We start from the raw sequence: 9,484 nt of genomic DNA on the forward strand, positions 1-9,484 counted from the left end.
GCGGAGCACGAGCCCGCAACCGAGTCCCCCGACCGCGTGCCGGAAAAAGGCGGCCTACGGTCATATTTAAAAGCTCTCAGGCCGGAGGGACGTCCGCCACACCCAATTAGCTGCTGCGGCGCCCAGCGCCTATCCACCAATAAACGCGGGTATGAAAGAGGCAGCGCCCGCCCTTGCCCCGGCCCCGGCCCCGCCCCGCCGGCCGAGGGGGGGGCGTGGCCTGGGCGAGGGAGCGCTCGCGACGTGCCGGGGAGGCGCAGTGCGGGCGTGGCTGTGTTGGAGCGCGGAGCTCCGGCCTGGGGGGCGTGGCCTGGGCGAGGGCGCGCCTGCGCCGTGTGCGGGACCCGCAGTGCGGGAGCGGCCGCGGAGGAGCGCGGGGTTCTGAGTTGCGGGGCGGGGCGGGGCGGGGCGCAGCTCCGGGCTCGGGCAGGGGCTCGGGATGCGCCCGGGGAGGCAGCGGGGAGCCGCCCGCCCGCCTACACGGCGCTGCACGTGCCCCGAGCCGGCATGCGGGAGCCCCGGGGCCGCCTGCTCCTTCCCTCCCGACCCCAGCCCCAAAACATCCGGGGAGCCCCCTCCTCGGCGCCTCCGGGTGCTTAGTGTTACCTTTTGCACGTGGCTGTTCACTAATTATTGTAAGTTTACATAGTGCTAATTAACGTTCATGTTGCTTACTAGTCTAATTATTTCTCATTCTAACGGTGCATGATTATCATGACGTTAATAAGATGATTTTTAACATTATTATCATGACATTAATGAAATTATTTGTAAAATCTGTTGGGCTCGCAAAACGCGCTCTGCATATCCAGCTTCTTTTAAAACAGTTGAACGGGAGCTAGAAACCCGACTGGGCTGGGCATCAGCTAATCATTATTATTGCCGTACTGCTATATCATAATTATTCTTTATATAGTATTGTAATTATTGTGACTGGCTATATAGTGTTCCTGTTTTTGAAAGCCGGTGTGTTTTCTGCACTCGATGGAGGTGAACAACTTTTCTTTTCACCTCCCCTTTTCTTCAGTTAACTCTGAGACTGGGTCACCCGCTGCAATTCGCCCTCCGTGCATTTCTTGGTTGTGTCGGGGGTGAGTTTTTGGGGGAGGTAAAAATCCTTTTAAAAATAACTACATAAATAAATAGGTCTATGGCTGCTTTTTGGGGGGCTGGGGAGAAGCCCAAAGTTGCCTGCGGGCCCTGGCTCCTCCATCCCACCTACGAGGCTGAAGTTGATTGCTTCTTCCCAGTTCCTTTTTCAAAACTAATCTACACCCAATCGAAGCTTGTTGTTAATGAATTACACATCTTAAATAGAATTTCATTACATATTTGCTAATGAATATGTAAAATAATATTCTGTATCAAATATAAAGGTCAGATTAGGATGGGATTATGGGGCAAAATACTTCTTGGGCCACCCCAAACTGCCTGTTGGTGCCACAGGGGACTGTCCCAGAGCACCTTGACCACAGCGTTGCCCGGCCCAAAGTGCGGTTTGGCCGTGCTGGCTGCCAGCTGACACCCCCCCGCCCCTGTACTAAATATATGGGCGTGAGTTAGGAACTAGTTTTGGGGCTGCGATTTTAGCCAGAAATCCTTCTTGGGCCACCCCATGACAGACCTGTGCGCCATCGGGGACTCTGCTGGACATCTCTCACCAGTCTTGCCCAACCCAAAACACGGCTTGCCCGTGATAGACTGCGAACTGACAGCGTGCCAGTTTCTGTGCTGAGTATATGGACCGAAATAAGGACCCGGATTTAGGGCTGGGATCATGGCTAGAAATCCTTCTTGGGCCAGCCCACGCCATGCCTCTGTGGCACATGGGACTCTCCTGGTTATCTGCGCAGAGTCCTGCCCATCCCAGGAAATGGTTTGGCTGTGCCTGGCTGCCAGCTGATAGTCTGCCCAGACACCACTAACTACAGGGGTCTGAATAAAGAAGTGGGATTTGGGCTGGGATTAGAGATGGAAATGCTTGTTGGGCCACCCTGCGTTATCACTCTGTGGTACCAGTGGACTCCCCTGACCACAGCTTGCCTGGCCCAACTCGTGGTTTGGCCCTGCCAGGATGCCAGCGGACAGCTCCCCCAGCCACAGTACTAAGTATGTGGGTTTGAGTAAGGAAGTGGATCTTGGGCTGGGATTATGGTTGGAAATCTGTTCTGGGCTACCTCAGCACACCCCCGTTGCACCAGGGGACTCTCCTGCTCTTCCCTGACCAGAGTCATAGTATCATAGTACTTAGGGTCGGAAGGGACCTAAACAGCTGATCAGGTCTGACTCCTTCCCTCAGGCAGGAATGGGTGCAGGATCATATCACCCCAGCCTCCTCTTGAAGATGCCCAAGGTAGGAGAGTACCACCTCCCTTGGGAGCCCATTCCAGAGCCTGGCAGCCCTAAGTGTAGGGTAATGTTTCCTGGTGTCCAGCCTGAACCTTTTCTCTAACAATTGGAGGGTTTTATTCCTAGTAACCCTGGGTGGTGCCTGGGGGGAACAGAGCCTCCCTCAATTCTCTCTGGTCCCCCATAGTGAGTTTGTAAATTGCTATCAGTTCCCCTCTCAGCCTTCTCCTGTGGAGGCTGAATAGGTTCAGGCCTTCTAGCTTCTCTTTGTAGGGCCTGCCCTGCTGCCCCATGAAAAGTAGAGATGCTGGGGATTGAACCCAGGACCTCATACATGCAAAGCATACGCTCTACCACTGAGCTACATCCCCTTTCAGAAGCTTAACCACTCCCTTGCTGTCCTGCCTGACTGAAGACATGGTTTGGCTGTGCCAGACCATGAACTGGCAGCCCCTGCAAATAGTGTCCTAAATTTATGGGTTTGAATAAGGAACTGGGTTTTGGGCTAGGTTGTCAACAGGAAATCCTCTTTGGGCCACCCCACACCATGCCTCTGTGGCACTGGATACAATCCCACACCCCCCAACCAGAGTCTTGCCTGGCCCAGAGTGCAGTTTTTGTGTGCCAAGCTGCCAACTGACAGCCCCCCATGCCCACTGTACTAAGTACATGGACCCAAATAAAGACCTGGTTTTGGACTGGGGTTATGGCTGGAAATACTGTTTGGGCCGGTTCCCCCATCCCCACTGTACTAAGTAGACAGGCTCAAGGAAGGAATTTCTTGTGTGCTGGGATTAGAGATGGAAATCCTTCTTGGGCCACCCCACACCATGTCTCTATGGCACCGGAGGACTCTCCCGGACACCACTGACCAGTCTGGCCCAGACCAGAGCGTGGTTTCTTCATGCCAGGCTGCCAACTAACAGCCCCCCATTCCCATGGTACTAAGTATACATGCTTGACTAAAGACCCGGCATTTGGGCTGAGATTGCAGACTGAATTGATGACCAATGTCTTGCCTGGCCCAGATGGTGTGGGGTGGCCCAAAATGGATTTCCAGCCATAATCCCAGCTGTTACCAGATTTGCCTGTCACTTTGGGGTGTGCTCATTTATTAGGGGTACATTTCTAGGGTCTTTGCAATTCTATCAATGTGCTCCTTGTGTTACCTGTGTTTCTGTACGGACTGTATCTCTGCCTTCTGCAAGTCCTCACCCCCAGTGGAGCTATCTTGCAGGACTCCATTTCAGTGGGGCTGGGTTCCTCCAGCCACTAAATCAGTCAAGTGCGCATGCACACACACACACACACGCGCGCGCGCACACACACGCGCGTGCGCACACACACACACTAACATGACATGCCTGACCTGGCCAGGTTTATCAGGCTGACACCTTCACATGCCAGGAATCAGTTCATTAAGGTAACACTACACTGCAGTCAGACACCAGCACACAGTGAACAGAATCCCTCTGAATGCGGCTGGGTGTCCAGCTGACACCCTCATGGGCCAGCTTTCAGTTCATTAGGGCACGCCTGAGCCAAAGTGGGTCCATCAGCCTATACAAGCTGATCCTCTTACGTGTCTCAAACTCAGCACGTCCCAATCTTTTGCCCTAACTGTCCTAGTAGTGGTAGCCTCTTGATGAGCGGACCCCACAGTATTTCTGGGCTTCACAGGGATCTTTGGCTTAGGTAAAAGAACCGTTGCTGCAGAGCAAGTGAGGAAGGGAAGTAGAGAAGGAAAAATGCATCCAGTTACCACCAGTTTCACTATAAAAGTTATTTATTGTGAAGCATATGAGTTTTATAATGGTACTAGTAGTAATAGACATGCAAGGGGAAACAAAGAAAACAATTACAATATTCCCCTGGTTTAATTGAGTATTTGGGGAAACTAAGCTGAAGCTTAACTAATACAATTTAGGTTCAGAAAGCTATGCCTAGAGACAAAAAGAGAGAAAGAGGGAGAAAGAGAGAGCGAGAGCTGGGGTGTCACTGTTCCCAGGCACTCCGGTGATTTGATGACAAGCAAAGTTCCCAGCACGATCCTTGAAGGGAGAGGATCTGTTTCTGCCAGCTTCTTGGGAACAACAGCGGGTGGTGTCAGAGAGATTTTTCTCTCTTGAAGCACCCTGTTTGCTGCTTTACACCTTTCTTATCCCCTTAGTCCAGCCTCTTCAAAGCATTCTTTTAATTGTGTAAATGAAGAGGGTCCCAAGCCATAAGTGACAGGGAAAATCCTGTTATACAAACAGTTTCAGTTTAAATGAATGACCTTTCTCAGTGACCAGGGGTTATCTGGTTTGGAACATCTCAAGAAATGGATTAACAACCAGGAAAAACATCAAGTTTTAAGGAATAACCAGACACGTAGGAGCCATCTTGAAATTATGGGGTTTTATTTTCTTTTTTTCCAATTCCCTTCCTTTTACAACAAGGTGTCTATGAAACGGCATCTTGACATTTTCTCTTAACTTTTTAATCCTGAGCCATTTTGGTTGTGGCCAGCCTCAAGGCACTCATACTTACAAAATCAAATGGAGATGCGCAGAACTGAGACAGGTTTTCCTGTAGATTGTCTGAAGAGGCTTCATCTTTTGTTAAGTGCACTGACGGCGTCTGTCTTGGGGCAGTGGATTGTTCTTGGTGCTGTGTATTGAGCCGGTCCCTGAGGGAATCATGATTAATCGGTAACTGGTAGCAGCCAGGCCTGCGGTGATCCCAGGTCCCATGCCTCAAAACAGACGCAGTTGCACAAGCACCCATGTCACGAGTTTTGCCTGTCAGCAGCCAGAGGTGCAGGCCCCCGAGCCCAGAAGCCCTGCATCGATCCCTCGACAGCTGGCAGGCTTCGTGGCCTCAGCAGGGGCCACCATCACTGCAGTTTTCAGCTCACTGCACCTTAACACACACGGTCATCTATGTCACGAGTTTTGCCTGTCAGCAGCTCGAGGTGCAGTTCCCCCCAAAACCCTGCACCAATCGTCTTGAAGCTTGGCAGGCTTCATGGCCTCGGCAAGGCTACCAGCCCTGCAGCTTTCACCCCGCTGTGGTGTAACACATACACGTGACATGAGTTTTGCTTTCAAGAATGTGGGGTGCAGTTCCCCCGAGCCCCTGCACCGATCTTCTTGAAACGTGGCAGGCTTCATGCTCTCAACAGGGGCTGCCACCCCTGCAAGTTTCACCCAAATCAGACAAAAAACACAGCTGTAGATATTTCATTCATTCCCCATTATACCCTATGGCCGGGTCTCCGAGGCGGCTCCAAAGCTTCCTACTCACACAGGCCAACTAGTGACTACAATGGACTGCAGAACCCAGATCTACTCTAAGCAGAATTACCTCTATCGTCACATCCACAGCTGCCCCATTCAGGCCATGGAAAACTGTCTGTGCACCAGGCATGGCAGGACTGGCGCTGGGACAGTTGGCTGTGCTGACCTCAGAGAATGGGAGAGCTTTGCATCTCCCTGGGTGATTATAGGATGGTATTTCTGAAGACACATGTACTTTTGGGGCATCCAGAAGCAAAGACACACATTTTAATGGGATGGAAAGTGGGTCAAACCTGTTTCAAAGGAAGTGTAGAGAGAGTGTCTGATCTTATGGGGAAGGGATGTTGACTGTCAGCACGAAGACTTCTTAAATGAGCTCTGTACGATGGGAAACAGCAACGGAGAAGAGGTGGTGGGAGGTAGCCAGCAAAATCAGTGACATTTAGGAGGCAGCAGTGCAGTACTTGGAGGTACCAAGTAGTTATTTCATCTCGGTGAGCAATTTTAATTCATTTTTAGCAAAATCTTAAAAACTTGAAGACCTGGACTTCTTCAGCTGTGACATCACAAACCTGAAGGATTACAGGGAAAGGATTTTTGAGCTGCTTCAGGAGATCACCTACCTAGATTGATTTGATCAGGAAGGTAATGAGGCCCCCAACTCAAAAGATGAAGATGATGAGGGTGACTTCTCTAAACATGCAGTCATTAGTTATGCCATTCAGTCAGTATCTAAATAGAAAATTCAGACTAAAGTGACTGTGGAACTGCTGGAGCACAAATCAGCTACGTGTGTCAGGTGAAGGGCAGTATCACGTACTGCTCCTATTGGGTAATGCGGGGGGGGCGGGCAATGCACTTGCGAAGAGAGTAGTCATGGATGCTGTGCACAGCTAAAGGAGAGCTGCACTTAGGAAAACATGAGTACACCTCTTTACACTGAGCTATAACTATATAAAAGCAGTTATTTTATTGCTGGTACCAAAAGCTTTTTTTTTTTTTCATACCCATCATCTCATATTCGATGCTGTGGCACATTCAGTTCTGTGTTTTCTCTTCCTATAGAAAGAGGAAAAAGAGGGATGTTACTTCTAGTCCTGTCTTTTTTTAAAGATTTCTGGAGAAGGTTTTGTAGCTGAATTGAGTCAGATTTCAGAAGCTCATTTAAGATGAATTTACAAACAAGCCTTTGAGGTTTAAGCAAAGCTGTAAGGAATTAATTTACCTGTCTTTCAGAAGGAGATGAGGAGGATGAAGCAGATGAAGATGAAGCTGGTCCACCAGGAGAGTACAAACAAGGTGAAGATGATGGAGGTTCAGATTTGGGGGAGAGTGAAGAGGAGGAAGAAGCTGGCCTTTCATACCTGATGATGGACAAGATCCAGGTAGGACTTACCCTATTCTACTGTAAGGCTCAGGATTTTCTTGACACTGTCTAGCTATAAACGTGTAATAATTTAAACTTGTATAAGCAGAATCATGTAAATCCACTATCATATATGTGCAATAGAGTACTTTAGAGAGACACCTTTTACTATCAAAGAAGTGCGTTACAGTAGGGGAACCGCCGCTCTTTGGTATTCTCTGTTATCTTGCTTAACATGAAATGCTGCAAGATTTATTACTTCACTGCCTTGTAGAATTAGTGTCATTCTGCACCAGATCACCACGTCAGATTTAGAGGAGAACATGGCCGAAACAAATCCACCTGCCCTACCAGGATGCTCACAAGTGTCTGGGGCGCTTCAGCCTTGAGAGCCATGCCCTCACCATGCAGATCTGCAGGTTGTCAGGTGTGGGGCTGGGGCTTCCAGGCAGGGGGGAGAGGGTGAGTATGGAGGAGCTAGGGCCTGAGGGTGCAGGGGGCTGATCAGGATGTGAGGGCTGAGGCAAAGGGGAGACAGGCTGGGAATCGAGGAGTGAGGGCTGGCCACAGGAAGAAGTCAGGGAGAGGCTGGAGCTGCGGCCCTGGGAGTGCCGTGGGTTCGGCCATGCAGGGGAGAGCTGGGGCAGGGAGCGGAGACTTCCCCTGGGTGGGAGCACAGGACCTTGAGCTGCTGTTAGTGGAGGGAGGTGGGTGGGAAGTTGGATCCTGGCATTTTGGGGAAGGAGAAGGGGTTGGACGCTCCTTTCACCCCACTTATCTCAGGGTCCTTTTCTTTCCTAGCCAGGGGGGCAGAAAACCCGTGTGATGTTTGCTGAGCTGACCTGCAGGGAGCCTGATGGACGCAGGGGATGGGAATGGGGCTCTGTCGGGTTCGCTGCTCTGGGAAGGAAGCGAGTTAGAGCAGAGCAGGCGTGAGGACCAGGACTTGCAGGTTGTGCCCTGCTCTGGCTCTTCGAAAGGAGTGCTGTCCAGCATGCCATAGTGAGGGGCATGGTTTGGGAGGACTCCTGGGTCCTGTTTCTAGCTGAGGGAAGGAGGGCAGGGGGTGGGAGGAAGGTTTTGTGGCTCAGGACTCCTGGCTTCTTTTTGGAATCTGTCACTTCCCCAGAATGAACCCACAAATCATCTGTGCTTTGAGTCAATTGATACCTTGGGTGATGCTGTCAGCACATACATGGAGGTGAGTGGAAGCAGCATGGTGGGAGGTGTCCACTGCCCTGGTCAGAGGAGGACGGGGTTGGGGGAATACTGGGCCCATGGATCGGATTCAAGGGTGGATGGCGATACTGGGCTTGGGTGGCCTCATGGGTCCCATCTGTCAGGCAGAGGAAGGTAGTAATAGGTGCATGGGTCAGATCCAGGCTGGCATGGATGGGGTTCCCGTCAAGGGGCTGCATTGAAGCAGAAGAGTTACTTGGCTGGGGGTGAGCCCGTGGGTCCCACGGGATGGTTTATATACTACAAGCAGTGCCCTCCTGCCAGGGTCCCCATTGGGTCCCAGTCGTGACCTTCACTGCCCAGCCCTGTCCTGGCAGTGGCTGATGGGGAAAATGTGGGGTCTTTCCATTCTCCTTCAGCATGGAAATGGCCTCTGCTTTGCCTCCCACCCCGCTCATGCTTTGCCTCCTGTCTCCTCTTCACAGCGGTTATCAACGTGAGCCATGATGCGATACGCATACCAGCTGCCAGCTCTGGGTGGTGGAGGAGCAGTCCATCAGCCAGGTCAACGGCGACTTCGACTGCAAGTGGGAGGTGCTGGAGGCCTCAGGCCAGGTCAGCATTAACTGGCCCCGGGAGTGACCTTGCTGTGGGGAGGCTCCTCGAGGACCTGCCCATCCCCTCTCAGAGACCTGCCTGCACAGCTTCACGTGCACCCACACCCAAAGGACTCTGTAGAGGGGGCAGGGTCACAGGCATGGTTGTGGGTTGAACTTTGAAGATGTGGGGTGGGGGCCTAATGTAAGACATGTTTATTTTTAGAGCTGTTCTTCTACACCTGCTGCTTTCCCAGGAGAGAGAGACTTAATTGATATGAATGGGAGGAGGGTTGTACTGGAATGGTCTATTTTAGGCAGGAGTGAGGGCTGTCCTTGTCCCATTGCTGGGTTCCCTGCCCCCCAGCAGTCTGGAGAATGGCTTGAGCCTTGTTTTGCTTCCACCCAAGAGGATTATATTAAAATATAATAAAGGAAAAGTGGCTCGTGATGGGTTTTATTCTGAAGGGGTAGGAGTGGGGCTTCACAGTACTGGCAGGAGGGACACCCCTGAGATTGCAGTGGACAGACAGATTGGGCTGAGGCATGGGGATGGAAAGAGCTTCCCTGTAAGACACATGGCTTGTGCCATCATAGACAATGATGGCTGAAAGGGACCTCAAGAGGTCACCTGGTCTAGTCCAACCCCCTGCTTAGAACAGGCCCACCCACAACTATATCACCCCAGCCAAAGCTTTCTCTACCGAGGCCTT

The 9,484-nt window shown here is 51.4% G+C and overlaps 1 long non-coding RNA gene and 1 other non-coding gene across 4 annotated transcripts; one reads left to right on the top strand and one right to left on the bottom strand.

The window, feature by feature from the left end:
- Positions 1-309: 309 nt before the first annotated feature.
- LOC132246463 (uncharacterized) lies at positions 310-9,211 on the top strand. Of its 3 annotated transcripts, none has more exons than XR_009457763.1 (3): positions 343-635; positions 6,867-8,790; positions 8,998-9,211. It is a non-coding gene; the product is annotated as an uncharacterized LOC132246463 (long non-coding RNA). The 3 variants fall into 3 exon arrangements; XR_009457762.1 differs by having other exon boundaries at positions 347-635; positions 6,867-8,197; positions 8,661-9,211; XR_009457761.1 differs by having other exon boundaries at positions 310-635; positions 6,867-9,211.
- TRNAA-UGC (transfer RNA alanine (anticodon UGC)) lies at positions 2,649-2,720 on the bottom strand. Its single transcript has one exon. It is a non-coding gene; the product is annotated as a tRNA-Ala (tRNA).
- Positions 9,212-9,484: the final 273 nt, after the last annotated feature.

Source organism: Alligator mississippiensis, chromosome 16 (assembly GCF_030867095.1).
Source record: "Alligator mississippiensis isolate rAllMis1 chromosome 16, rAllMis1, whole genome shotgun sequence".
Taxonomy (NCBI): Eukaryota; Metazoa; Chordata; order Crocodylia; family Alligatoridae; genus Alligator; species Alligator mississippiensis.